We start from the raw sequence: 15,091 nt of genomic DNA, 5'->3' as shown, positions 1-15,091 counted from the left end.
TCCCTCGATCCGCCCCGCGAACAATCCCGCGATCAGTCCCACGATCTAGTACCGAACGGACGGCACCTCCGCGTTCAGCACATGTACAGCTTGACGATGATCTCGGCCTTCTTGATCCAGCAAGAGAGACGGAGAGGTAGAAGAGTTCTCCGGCAGCGTGACGACGCTTCGGAGGTTGGTGATGACCTTGTCTCAGCAGGGCTCCGCCCGAGCTCCGCAGAAACGCGATCTAGAGGAAAAACTATGGAGGTATGTGGTCGGGCAACCGTGAGAAAGTCGTCTCAAATCTGCCCTAAAAGCTCCATATATATAGGAGGAGGGAGGGGAACCTTGCCTTGGGGTCCAAGGGACCCTCAAGGGGTCGGCCGAGCAAAGGGGGGGAGGACTCCCCCCCCCCCAAACCGAGTTGGACTTGGTTTGGTGGGAGGAGTCCCCCTCCCTTCCCACTTCCTCCCTCTTTTTTTTTCTTTTCCTTTGATTTTCTTTTCTTGGCGCATAGGCTCCCTTGGGGATGTCCCACCAGCCCACTAAGGGCTGGTGTGTCTCCCCAAAGCCTATGGGCTTCCCCGGGGTGGGTTGCCCCCCCCGGTGAACTCCCGGAACCCATTCGTCATTCCCGGTACATTCCCGGTAACTCCGAAAACCTTTCGGTAATCAAATGAGGTCATCCTATATATCAATCTTCGTTTCCGGACCATTTCGGAAACCCTCGTGACGTCCGTGATCTCATCCGGGACTCCGAACAACATTCGGTAACCAACCATATAACTCAAATACGCATAAAACAACGTCGAACCTTAAGTGTGCAGACCCTACGGGTTCGAGAACTATGTAGACATGACCCGAGAGACTCCTCGGTCAATATCCAATAGCGGGACCTGGATGCCCATATTGGATCCTACATATTCTACGAAGATCGTATCGTTTGAACCTCAGTGCCAAGGATTCGTATAATCCCGTATGTCATTCCCTTTGTCCTTCGGTATGTTACTTGCCCGAGATTCGATCGTCAGTATCCGCATACCTATTTCAATCTCATTTACTAGCAAGTCTCTTTACTCGTTCCGTAATACAAGATCCTGCAACTTACACTAAGTTACATTGCTTGCAAGGCTTGTGTGTGATGTTGTATTACCGAGTGGGCCCCAAGATACCTCTCCGTCACACGGAGTGACAAATCCCAGTCTTGATCCATACTAACTCAACTAACACCTTCGGAGATACCTGTAGAGCATCTTTATAGTCACCCAGTTACGTTGCGACGTTTGATACACACAAAGTATTCCTCCGGTGTCAGTGAGTTATATGATCTCATGGTCATAGGAATAAATACTTGACATGCAGAAAACAGTAGCAACAAAATGACACGATCAACATGCTACGTCTATTAGTTTGGGTCTAGTCCATCACGTGATTCTCCCAATGACGTGATCCAGTTATCAAGCAACAACACCTTGTTCATAATCAGAAGACACTGACTATCATCGATCAACTGGCTAGCCAACTAGAGGCATGCTAGGGACGGTGTTTTGTCTATGTATCCACACATGTAAATGAGTCTTCATTCAATACAATTATAGCATGGATAATAAACTATTATCTTGATACAGGAATTATAATAATAACTATACATTTATTATTGCCTCTAGGGCATAATTCCAACATAAGCTTCTGTCACTCTAGCCACCCATCATCTACTTACTACTTCCCAATGCCTTCCTATAGGCCCAAATAGTGGTGAAGTGTTATGTAGTCGACGTTCACATAACACCACTAGAGGAAAAACAACATACAACACACCAAAATACCGAACGAATACCAAATTCACATGACTACTATTAGCATGACTTATCCCATGTCCTCAGGAACCAAAGTAACTACTCACAAAGCATAATCATATCCATGACCAGAGAGGTAATGAGTAGCATCAAGGATCTGAACATAAACTCTTCTACCAAGTAATCCAACTAGCATCAACTACAAGGAGTAATTAACACTACTAGCAACCTTACAAGTACCAATCGGAGTCGCGAGACGGAGATTGGTTACAAGTGATGAACTAGGGTTTGGAGATGAGATGGTGCTGATGAAGATGTTGATGGTGACGAGTCCCCTCCGATGAGAGGAGTGTTGGTGATGACGATGGCGACGATTTCCCCCTCCGGGAGGGAAGTTTCCCCGGCAGGATCGTCCTGGCGAAGCTCTAGATTGGTTCTGCTCAAGTTCCGCCTTGTGGCAGCGGCGAAACCACGAAAAAGCTCCTCCTTGATTTTTTTTCCTGGACGAAACCCTTCATATAGCAAAAGAGGGGGGCAAGTGGGCCAGCAGGTTGCCCACAAGCCCTCATGGCGCGGCCTGGGGGGGTGGCTGCACCGTGCAGGCTTTTGGCCAACCCCTGGCGCCCCTGTGGCACTTCTTCGGCCCAATATTTTTTATAAATCCGGAAAAAAAATCCTCATTGATTTTTACGGCGTTTGGAGTTGCGCAGAATAGGTATCTCAACTTTGCTCCACTTTCAGGCCAGAATTCCAGTTGCCGGTATTCTCCCTCTTCATGTAAACCTTGCAAAATAAGAGAGAACAAGCATAAGAATTGTACCGTGAAGTGAAATAATAGCCAAAGAAGCGGTAAATATCAACATGAAAACATGATGCAAAATGGACGTATCAACTCCCCAAGCTTAGACTTCGCTTGTCCTCAAGCGAAAGCCTAGCTCAATAAATATGTCCACATGTTTAGGGAGAGAGGTGTCGACAAAACAAGATACGAACATGCATGCATCATGATCAAGATCAGAACAGCAATACCAACATATAATCTCTCATGCTAAAGTGATAATTCCTTCACAAAGTGAAGCATGGATCAAGAACCTTACCGAGAAGTAATAACCGATAGCCTTTAGTCATTGAAGCAATTGAAATTTATCACAACATCAGAAAGAGTCAAATAAGAGCTTGTAAAGCAAATCTCTCTTTCAAGGGCAAAAAGTAAAGGTACAAGATAGGCCCTTCACAGAGGGAAGCAGAGGTTGTCATGCGCTTTTGAGGTTTGGATGCGTGTCCTCTTAGTGCGGAGGAACGTCACTTTATATTGCCTCCTGTGATAAAGAACTTTATAATGCAGTCTGTCGCTTTTATGTCTTCCTCATCACAGGTTTGTATAAAGCTTATTTTCCACACACTAATAGATCATACATATTAGAGAGCAATTTTTATTGCTTGCACCGATGACAACTTACTTGAGGGATCTTATTCAATCCATAGGTAGGTATGATGGACACCCATGGCAAAACTGGTTTGAAGGTTTATGGATGCACAAGTAGTATCTCTACTTGGTGCGGGAAGTTTTGGCTAATATGAGGTGGAAGCAATCGTCACATGCTAAGGGATCTCTAATCATATAACATTGTTCGGAACCAAGCAAACACAATTCATTATGTTGTCTTCCCTGTCCAACATCTACTTCTAGGCATATAATAGTTTAGTGAGTGTTCACAATCATAGATGGTGTGAGAGATGATAGATTTATATGTGAACCTCTCCTTCTTTATCACTTCCTATTAATTGCAACAATGACCAAGGTCTACGTTTTCCTACCCTCAACAAGTTTCAATCCTCATTCTTTTTATATGTGAAGCCATCACTTCCCATAAGATCATTACATGATCTTTCATGCTTTTGTTCTATTCTCACTCTTTTGATCATGACAAGAGGCAAAGCCCTTCAACTAAGACACTCTTTATTATATGGCTCACGAGCTCGAATACATCGAGGGTGACACAAAGCAAAACTTAAGACTAAAACACTAAGACTTTTAAACTATTAGAGAAAGGGAAAACTGAGAAGGAAAACTAAAACAAAGGTAAAGGTAAAAGATGTGATGGTGATATGATACCGGGCAACTCCCCCAAGCTTGGCAGAAGGCAAGGGGATTGCCCATACCAATGCTCAGTTGTCTTCTTTTGGTGGTGAAGGTGGAGGAGTTGTTGCAATCTTTGACTCCAAGAGGGCCATTAATCTTTGATTTATACCTTGGAGATCTGCGATATGTTTTTCCAGCAAAACAACTTCACGAGTGAGACAAGTATTGCGAGCACGAGTTGTTTCACAAAACCTCAAGAGTTCAATCAAGGATGGAGACAGTAGGTGGAGGTAGGGTTGGAGGAAATCCACTTCTTCAACTTCTTCCCTGTTGAGCACAAATTGCACTTCGTCCCACGCATGATTCCTCTCCTTGGTTTTGCCCTTGGTTTCTTTAGGTAGCCTTTCCTTAGCCTCCATGACCTCCATCCTTTTCAGATCAGCACTTGCTTCTCCATAAACTTGGGGGAGATTGTTCTCCCCCGCAGATTCCTGAGACGACATCTTGCTCTAAATATGCGACAGAAAACAGGCTCGAAACGAAAAACAGAGGAAATCTGCGTGATGCAGGGGTCAGACCAAACAGAAGTATATAAAATGATTTTTTTCAGACCAGAAGGAGTACCCCGCACGAAAATGAAGTCTGGGAGGCACACGAGGTGGCCACAAGCCCTCACGGCACGGCCAGGGGGTGGGACCGCGTCGTGCAGGCTTGTCGCCTCCTCGTGCACTTTCCGGACTACTTCCATTTTTTGTATTTTTTCAAATACTCCAAAACGAAAAACAATTCCTACTGGAAAAGTTTTGGACTCTGTTTTCTTACCGAATCACATACCTCTTCGTTTTCGGAGTCTCAAACAGGCTGATAAATGTCCCTTAGGTATTCTTCCGGAGTTATGGTATTGATGATATTGGTCTCAACATTTATGGGAGTACCTGAGATATAATGCTTGATTCTCTGCCCATTTACAACTCTCGGACAATTACCTTCCGTGTTGTTGATCTTGATAGCACCGGAACGATATACTTCCTCAACAACATAGGGACCTTCCCACTTAGAGAGAAGCTTGCCTGCAAAGAATCTTAAACGAGAGTTATATAGCAAGACATAATCACCTACATCAAACTCGCGCTTTTGTATCCTCTTATCATGCCACCTCTTAACCTTCTCTTTGAACAGCTTGGCATTCTCATATGTCTGAGTTCTCCACTCATCAAGCGAGCTAATATCAAATAACCTCTTCTCACCGGCAAGTTTGAAATCAAAGTTGAGCTCTTTGATTGCCCAATAAGCTTTATGCACAAGCTCAAGAGGTAAATGACATGCTTTCCCATACACCATTTTGTACGGAGACATGCCCATGGGATTCTTATAGGGAGTTCTATAAGCCCACAGTGCATCATCGAGCTTCTTAGACCAATTCTTTCTAGACCTGTTGACAGTCTTTTGCAGAATCAGTTTAATCTCTCTATTACTTAGCTCTACTTGACCACTGGACTGAGGGTGATAGGGAGACGCAATTCTATGGTTGACATCGTACTTAGCAAGCGTTTTACAGAAAGCACCATGAATGAAATGTGAACCACCGTCAGTCATTAGATATCTAGGGACTCCAAATCTAGGGAAGATGACTTCTTTAAGCATCCTGATAGAGGTGTAGTGATCAGCACTACTAGTGGGGATAACTTCTACCCACTTAGTGACGTAATCAACAGCAACTAGGATATGAGTATACCCATTGGATTTTGGAAAAGGCCCCATATAATCAAAGCCCCAAACATCAAATGGTTCAATGACAAGTGAATAGTTCATAGGCATTTCTTGACGTTTGCTAATATTACCTATTCTTTGACATTCGTCACAAGACAAGACAAACTTACGGGCATCCTTGAAGAGAGTGGGCCAATAGAAACCTGATTGCACTACCTTGTGTGCAGTTCTATCTCCCGCATGGTGTCCTCCGTAGGCCTCGGAGTGACACTTCTGTAGGATCTGTCCCTGTTCACGTTCAGGTACACAACGTCTAATAACACTATCTACTCCTTCCTTATAAAGGTGAGGATCATCCCAAAAGTAATGTCTCAAGTCAAAGAAGAATTTCTTCTTTTGCTGGTACGTGAAACTAGGTGGTATATATTTGGCAACGATATAGTTTGCATAATCAGCATACCACGGTGCACTACGTGAAGCATTGATCACGTTTAGTTGCTCATCAGGAAAGTTGTCATCAATAGGTTGTGGGTCATCAAGAACGTTCTCCAACCTAGACAAGTTATCTGCTACTGGGTTATCATCACCCTTTCTGTCGACAACGTGCAAATCAAATTCTTGTAGCAAGAGAACCCATCTGATAAGTCTAGGTTTAGCGTCCTTCTTATCCATGAGGTACTTAATAGGAGCATGATCAGTGTGAATAGTGACTTTGGAATCAACTATGTAAGACCTGAACTTTTCACATGCAAACACGACTCCTAAAAATTCCTTCTCCGTAGTGGCATAGTTTCTCTAGGCACTGTCTAGAGTTTTACTAGCATAGTGAATAACATTCAACTTCTTATCAACTATTTGCCCTAGAACAGCACCAACAACATAATCGCTAGCGTCACACATGATCTCAAAAGGCAAGTTCCAATCAGGCGGTTGAACAATAGGTGCAGTTATCAAAGCCCTCTTAACTATTTCGAAGGCTTCCTCACAATCATCGTCAAAGACAAAAGGAATATCCTTTTGCAAGAGATTGGTAAGAGGCCTAGAAATCTTAGAGAAGTCTTTAATGAATCTTCTATAGAAACCAGCATGACCAAGGAAACTTCTTATTCCTCTGATATCTGTGGGGTATGGCATTTTCTCGATTGCATCAACCTTAGCCTTATCGACTTCAATACCTCTTTCAGAAATTTTATGTCCTAAGACGATGCCTTCATTAACCATAAAGTGGCACTTCTCCCAATTCAAGACAAGATTGGTGTCTTTACATCTCTGCAAGACTCGATCAAGGCTGCTGAGGCAATCATCAAAGGAAGACCCGTAAACGGAGAACTCATCCATGAAAACCTCAACAATCTTTTCACAAAAGTCAGAGAATATAGCCATCATACATCTTTGAAAGGTGGCAGGTGCATTACATAAGCCAAAAGGCATACGTCTATAAGCAAAGGTACCGAAAGGGCAAATGAAAGTGGTTTTCTCCTGATCAGATTGTGCAACTGGTATTTGGGAGAAACCAGAATAACCGTCTAGAAAGCAGAAGTGTGTGTGTTTAGACAGCCTTTCTAGCATTTGGTCGATAAAAGGCAAAGGGTAATGATCTTTCCTAGTGTCTTTATTCAATTTCCTAAAATCGATCACCATCCTATAGCCAGTAATAATCCTTTGTGGGATCAATTCATCCTTATCATTATGGACAACGGTAATGCCTCCCTTCTTAGAGACGCAATGCACCGGACTCACCCAATCGCTATGAGCAACAAGATAGATAATACCCGCTTCCAGGGGCTTTAGTATTTCTTTTCTCACTACTTCTTTCATCTTAGGATTTAATCTCCTTTGATGATGAGCAACTAGTTTGAAATCATGATCAGTTTTAATCTTGTGCTGGCATAGAGTGGGACTAATGCCCTTAAGATCATCAAGAGTATATCCAATAGCAGCACGGTGCTTCCTCAGAATTTTTAGTAACTTCTTTTCTTCATGCTCTGAGAGGCTAGCACTAATTATAACAAGATATATCTCTTTTTCATCAAGATAAGCATACTTAAGAGTATCAGGTAACTGTTTAAGCTCGAACATAGGATCACCCTTTGGTGGGGGTGGATCCCCAAGCAGTTCAACAGGTAGATTATTCTTAAGGATAGGATATTGTTCTAAGACAACTCTATCTATCTCATCCCTTTCATCCATATGCATATCATTTTCATGCTCAAGAAAGTATTGCTCTAAGGGATCAGTAGGGGGCATGGCAATAGAAGCTAAGGCAATAGTTTCATCCTTACTAGGCAACTCCTTTTCATGAGGTTGTCTACCAAACTTGGAGAAGTTGAACTCGTGTGACACACCTTCATAGCCAACAGTGATAGTTTGCTTCTCACAGTCAATATGAGCATTGACGGTATTGAGAAAAGGTCTGCCAAATATGATGGGACAAAAGCTATCTTGTGCGGTAGCAAGACCGAGGAAATCAATAGGATACTTCGTTTTACCACACAAGACTTCAACATCCCTAACAATTCCCACAGGGCAGATAGTATCCCTATTGGCAAGCTAAATAGTGACATCAATAGGTTCTATCTCAACAGGTGCAATCTCATCTTCGATTTCATCGTATAAGGATTGAGGTATTGCACTAACACCAGCACCCACATCACATAAACCATGATAACAATGGTGTCCTATCTTAACAGAAACAACAGGCATGTCAACAACAGGCCTATGTTTGTCTCTAACACGAGGTTTAGCAATTCTAGAAGCATCTTCACAGAAGTGAATATTATGTCCCTCAACATCGTCGGACAGAAGATCTTTGATAATAGCAATGTTAGGTTCAACTATAATTTGCTCAGGTGGTCTAGGTGTTCTAATATAGCCTCTACGTATCACAGTTGAAGCTTTAGAATGATCATTTATCCTAATAGGGAAAGGTGGTTTCTCAATGTAAGCACTGGGAACAACATGATCATTATAGGCAATGACTTTCTCTTCAACTGGAGTGGGTTTAACTACATTGACTTCTAAAGGAGGATGATATTTAAACCACTTCTCTTTGGGGAGATCAATATGAGCAGCAAAGGATTCACAGAATGAAGCTACTATCTCAGAGTCAAGTCCATACTTAGCGCTAAAGTCACAAAAAGTATTTGTCTCAACAAAGGATTTAACGCAATCAAACGTGAAATTCATACCTGACACCTTACCTTCTTCAAACTCCCAATCTTCAGAGTTGCGTTTAATTGTCTCCAATAAATTCCATTTGAAGTCAATATCTCTCTTCATAAAAGAACCGGTAAAAGAAGTGTCAAGCATGGTGCGATCATCATGAGAAAGCCGAGCATAGAAGTTCTGAAGGATAATTTCTTTCGAGAGCTCATGATTGGGGCATGAATATAACATTGATTTAAGCCTCCCCCAAGCTTGAGCGATGCTTTGTCTGTCACGAGGCCAAAAATTATAAATATAATTTTGATCACGATGTACTAAATGCATATGATAAAACTTTTGATGAAATTCCAATTTCAACCGATTGTAGTCCCGTGATCTAGTATCATCACATAGCCTATACCATGTCAACGCCTTATCCTTAAAAGATAAAGGAAAGACCTTCTTATTGACCTCATCCTCGGGCACACCTGCAAGCTTAAATAAACCACAAACTTCATCTACATAGATTAGATGCAAGTATGGATGTGATGTTCCATCTCCTGTAAAAGGATTAGCCAGCAGTTTCTCAAGCATACCCGAAGGAAATTCAAAGCAAAAAATTTCAGTAGGTGCAGCAGGTTGAGGAGAAACTCTTCGTGCTTCCGTTCGAGGTGAAGATACCCCGAACAAACCCCTCAAAGAATTAGTATCCATAGTGACAAGTGACAATAAATTTCAGCACACTACATGAATTTTTCCTTACCAAGTTCCACTTACCAAAGGCGCTTCACTCCACGACAACGGCGCCAGAAAAGAGTCTTGATGACCCACAAGTATAGGGGATCAATCATAGTCCTTTCGACAAGTAAGAGTGTCGAACCCAATGAGGAGCAGAAGGATCTGACAAGTGGTTTTCAGCAAGGTAAAATCTAGAGGCACTGAAATTGTCGGTAACAAGTGATTGTGTAGTGAGATGATTCGTAGCAAGTGACTCCGTGACAGCAGAACTTCCCCTGCAACGGCACCAGAAGAATGCTGCTAGCACTCTCCGGCAATCGAAACTAGAAGAATGTTGTTGACGGCCCACCAGCGCGCGGGAACGTAGCAGTTTTCGAGGGTAGAGTATTCGACCCAAATTTGTTGATATGCCTATAGGTGGTGAGAGGATACTCTCAAGTATTAGCAGCTGAATATGTCATATTCAACCACACCTGAAAGATTAGTATCTACAAGCAAAGTAGTAACAGCAAAGTAGTATGATAACAACGGTGTCAGAAACGATCTGTGGACACGGCAGGCTATTTCTAACGATTGTATCAATGGCGCCAAGTTGCCTCGTTGACGGAAATTGTCTGTTCCCGTCAACGACCAGCGAAAAAGTATTGTAGCAGGTAGCAGCAGTGTAACGAGTAATAGCAGCGGCAAGGAACAACAGTAGTGACGGCAGTAGCAAGTAGCAACAGTAGCAAGCGACAGTAGTAGCAACAGTAGCAGCACAGCAAGACAAGTAACAGCAGCAGTAGGACAAACTCGTAGGCAATGGGTCGGTGATTTGTTTGGATGATATTCATCATGCAACGTTATAACACGGAGAGATATGTGGCTAGCTCCCGTTCGTCAATGTGATGTAGGCATGCATTCCGTGTGTCGTCATACGTGCTTAGGGAAAAGAACTTGCATGACATCTGTTGTCCATCCCTCCCGTGGCAGCGGGGTCCAAAAGGAAACTACGGGATATTAAGGTTCTCCTTTTAATAAAGAACCGGACCAACGCATTAACACTTGGTGAACACATGAACTTCTCAAACTATGGTCATCACCGGGAGTGGTTCCGGTTATTGTCACTCCAGGGTTGCCGGATCATAACACATAGTAGGTAACTACAACTTGCAAGATCGGATCTAAAACACACATATATTGGTGGCAACATAATAATTTCAGATCTGAAATCATGGCACTCGGGCCCTAATGACAAGCATTAAGCATGGCAAAGTAGTAGCAACATCAATCTCAGAACATAGTGGATACTAGGGATCAATCCCCGTCAAAACTAACTCGATTACATGATAGATCTCATCCTACTCATCACTGCCCAGCGAGCCTACGAATAGATTACTCACGAACGACGAAGAGCTTCATGGAATTGGAGAGGGAAGAAGGTTGATGATGACGATGGCGACGATTTCCCCTCTCTGGAGCCCAAAACGGACTCCAGATCTGCCCTCGAGATGAAGAACAGGTTGTGGCGGCGCCACCGTATCGCAAACGCGACGAAATCTTGTCTCTTTATTTTTCTGGGACGAAAGTGAACTTATAGAGCTGAGATTGGGGCGGCAGAGCCACGTGGGCCCCACAAGCTTGCCCACCGTCACCAGGGGGGTGGCGGCTAGAGGGCTTGTGGCCCACTGGCCCACCCCCTCAGGTGGATCTTTGCGCAGGTATTTTTCATATTTTCCAAAAATAATCTTCGTAAATTTTCAGAACGTTTGGAGAACTTTGATTTTTGCACAAAAATAACACCAAGGCAATTCTGCTGAAAACAACGTCAGTCCAGGTTAGTTCCATTCAAATCATGCAAATTAGAGTCCAAAACAAGGGCAAAAGAGTTTGGAAAAGTAGATATGATGGAGACGTATCAACTCCCCCAAGCTTAAAACCTTGCTTGTCCTCAAGCAACTCAGTTGACAAACTGAGAGAGAAAGAAAAACATTGACAAACTCTGTTTGATCTTGTTGTTGCAACTATGTCTAACTCATAACCAGAATTTCAGGAAGATCACAAGTTAACCACAAAAGCAAGTAACACAAAGGTCTCACGGTAAACTAATATCAATGGCATAATCAGCTAACGAGGAAATAATAATGAGTTTCAAATACCAACACTTCAATCAAAACAAGCATGAAGCAATATGAATAGGTGGTATCTTGCTAGCTCTTTCTGAGACCGCAAAACATAAATGCACAGCACTTTCAAAGATCAAGGGCTGACTAAACATTGTAATTCATAGCAACGAAGATCCAGTCATAGTCATACTCAATATCAATCAAAAGCAAAGCATAAAAATGATAGGGGTGCTCTCTAATTGGTGCTTATATAAGAGGAGGATGACTCGACAGGAAAATAAATAGACAGGCCCTTCGCAAAGGGAAGCATTGATTTGCAAAGGTGCCAGAGCTCAAGATTTTGAAAACAGAGATAATAATTTTGGGTGGCATGCTTTCATTGTCAACGCAATGACTAAGAGTTCTCAATATCTTCCATGCTACTCATTATATAGGCGGTTCCCAAACAGAAAAGTAAAGTTTTAACTCCCCCACCACCAATCAATCACACTCCACGGTTAGCCAAATCCTCAGGTACCGTCCATACTAACATCAATCCGGGGGGAGTCTTGTTTTACAGTTATGTTTTCGATTTAAGCGTGGAACTGGGCATTCCAATTACCGGCCCCTTTCTCGTGAATGACACTGAATAAACACATGTCGAGGATAACACTCCTAGCATGGAAGATACCAATAGCCCCCTGTCACCACATGAGCGGTTCGGGCATGCAAAACAGATTATTTCTTGAAGGTTTAGAGAGTGGCACATGCAAATTTACTTGGAACGGCAGGTAGATACCGCAAATAGGTAGGTATGGTGGACTCTCATGGAAAAACTTTTGGCTTTATGGAGGTGGATGCACAAGCAGTATTCCGCTTAGTACAAGTGAAGGCTAGCAAAAGACTGGGAAGCGACCAACTAGAGGGCAACAACAGTCATCAAGATGCAATGAGTTTGACTAACATTGAATGCAAGCATGAACAGGATATAAATCACCATGAACACGAACACATAGAGGCTATGTTGATTTTGTTTCAACTACATGCATGAACATGCTCCAAGTCAAGCCACTTGAAACATTCAAAGGAGAATACCATCCTATCATACTACATCATAGTCATCTCAAAATCTATGTTGGCAATCAAGACAAACCATTATCAACAAAGCTGAATCTGAGATGACAAGCTAGTCATATTTACAAAAAACAAAATAGATAGAGTTCATACCAGCTTTTCAGTCTCAGTGACTTCATCATATATCATCATTATTGCCTTTCACTTGCACGACCGAAAGATGTGAACAATAATAAGAGTGCTCGTGCATTGGACTAAGCTAAATCTGCAGGCAAACACAAAGGAGAAGACAAAGTAATCTGGCTCTTTGAAAGCTAAACAGGTATGCATGCAAGAACCACTAAACATTGTAACCAGTATGTTCTACCTTGCCCCAAAGAAAAAGAAAACTATGTACACGGGAAAACTCCAAACAAGCAAAAGAAGAAAGAAAAATATTTTTGGGTTTTCTCAAAAGGACACAAAACAAGAAAACTAAAATAAACTAGCATGGATAATACAGTGGCAAAGTGTGAACACCGGCTATCAAAATGAAAGCATAAGCATGAATGTAATGTCGGTGAGAACACGTACTCCCCCAAGCTTAGGCTTTTGTCTTAGCTTGGTCTACTCCCAAGGATGGCCCTGGCGAAACCCAAAATCATAATGGGTGTTATACGTGAGTGCTGCAGCCACTGCCTGAATAGCTGCCGCACGAAGTCGAGCAGCCGTCGCCTCCCTCTCATACTCCTCTGCCTCTCCTATGGTTATGTAGTATCTTCGTTTTACCTGAAAGTCAAAGAAAGCAGGAGCAAGAGGGTAATATGGAAAACACGCTGTCGGTTAAATATCAAGCGGTATAGGAGGGATCCATGATCTCTCTCAAGGAACTGGTAGCGTGTTAGAGCGACACGATCAAGGTAGGCTGTACGGAGAGGAGGGTCTTCTGAACGGATGGATAATCCAAGAAAATTTGCTAAGCGTGTAGCATAAACTCCACCAAAGAAATCCCCCTCACTGGCATTATTATTCAGCCTCCTTGCTATTATAGCTCCCATATTGAAGCTCCTGTCACCAGTTACTGCGCTCCTAAGGATACTAAGGTCGGAAGCGCATAGGTGACAATGTGCACCCTTGCCATTAATGCACCTACCTATGAAGAGGGCAAAGTAATGAAAGGCAGGGAAATGGATGCTTCCTATGGTGGCTTGCGTGATATCTCTGGTTTCTCCAACAGTTATACTGGAGACAAAGTCTCTGACCGAAGACTTAGAAGGATCATTAATACTACCCTCATCGGGTATCTTGCAAATCCTATTGAAATCCTCCAAATCCATGGCGTAGGATTTATCATACAGACCAAACAGTATGGATGAGTCACGGCCAACTGAAAATTTAAATCTACGCACGAAAGAGGCAGTGAGCATAGCATACTGTTCACATTTGTGTGAGAGGAATTCTTCTAACCCGGCATTGCAGACAAGTGTATCAAACTCATCCTTGAAACCTGCTTCGATCATAAACTCATCGGAAGGCCATTCACATGGTTGTACCGGTGCGTCCCTTAGTTGAAAAGGTTCAGGCTCCCGAAAAGAAAGATGGGGACCCTTCTTACTTGAGGAACCACCATGAAAATTCCTCCTGAACATAATTTCCTTTTGCTGAAATTTTTGAAGTTCAAGAGAAAAGTGAATGAAGACCAACCACACCTTGTAGCAACTACTCCTACTAGTGCCTAGAGACCATATCACGCGCTAAAACTACTTGGGACCAGCTAAATCAACATTTCTAGCTCAAGAACAGGGTCACCAAGGTTGCAAGAATACGCGAAGGATAAAGCACTAGAGCAAAAACTAATTGGACCAATGGAGGAGTCACATACCAAGGAGTAATTTCCCCAAAACGGTTCGGAGAATGGTGCTTTGAGCAAGGAGATCAAAAATCACAGCCAAATGAGCAAGAACACGGGTTTGAGCTGCGAAACAATTTTTTCTGGAGGTGGAAGAAGAGGCTGGGAGCCGGAATGAGTGGAGGGGGTCCCTGTGGGCCCCACAAGCTTGCTAGCCGCCACCAGGGGGGTGGCGGTGGCAGGGCTGGTGGTTCACTGGTCTGGCCCCCAGGCCAGCTCTCAGGCCCAGTAATTTTCAAATATTCCAGAAAAAATCATACTAAATTTTCAGGACCATCGGAGAACTTTTATTTTCGAGGTATTTTTCTCTGGGACGCTAAAACAGAAAACAGGAAAATCTAAACTAAATCTATCATTTTTCTTCTAAGCAACAGAAAATGAAAGCTCAAAACAGAGGTATGTGACTCTTTGATTCATCCATTTCATGGTCATCGAAAGAAATCCGTCAATGTGGTTGATCAAGTCCTCATGAAAAAACCTTCTCGAATCGCAAGAGAGAACGGAGAATTTTCAAATAGCCACTAAGTCACCTCAATGGGGATATGTATCTCCCCAGCAAGCGAATCATACTTCATCTTGGCACGAGGAATAG

At 42.9% G+C, this 15,091-nt stretch overlaps 1 pseudogene; it reads right to left on the bottom strand.

The window, feature by feature from the left end:
- LOC123397141 overlaps nt 1-15,091 on the bottom strand; it is a 72,551-nt pseudogene that overhangs the window by 34,577 nt on the left and 22,883 nt on the right.

The sequence above is a fragment of the Hordeum vulgare genome, chromosome 5H (genome assembly GCF_904849725.1).
Source record: "Hordeum vulgare subsp. vulgare chromosome 5H, MorexV3_pseudomolecules_assembly, whole genome shotgun sequence".
Taxonomy (NCBI): domain Eukaryota; kingdom Viridiplantae; phylum Streptophyta; class Magnoliopsida; order Poales; family Poaceae; genus Hordeum; species Hordeum vulgare.
The sequence above is the reverse complement of the archived record's forward strand: the minus strand, read 5'-3'. Positions and strand labels throughout refer to the sequence as shown.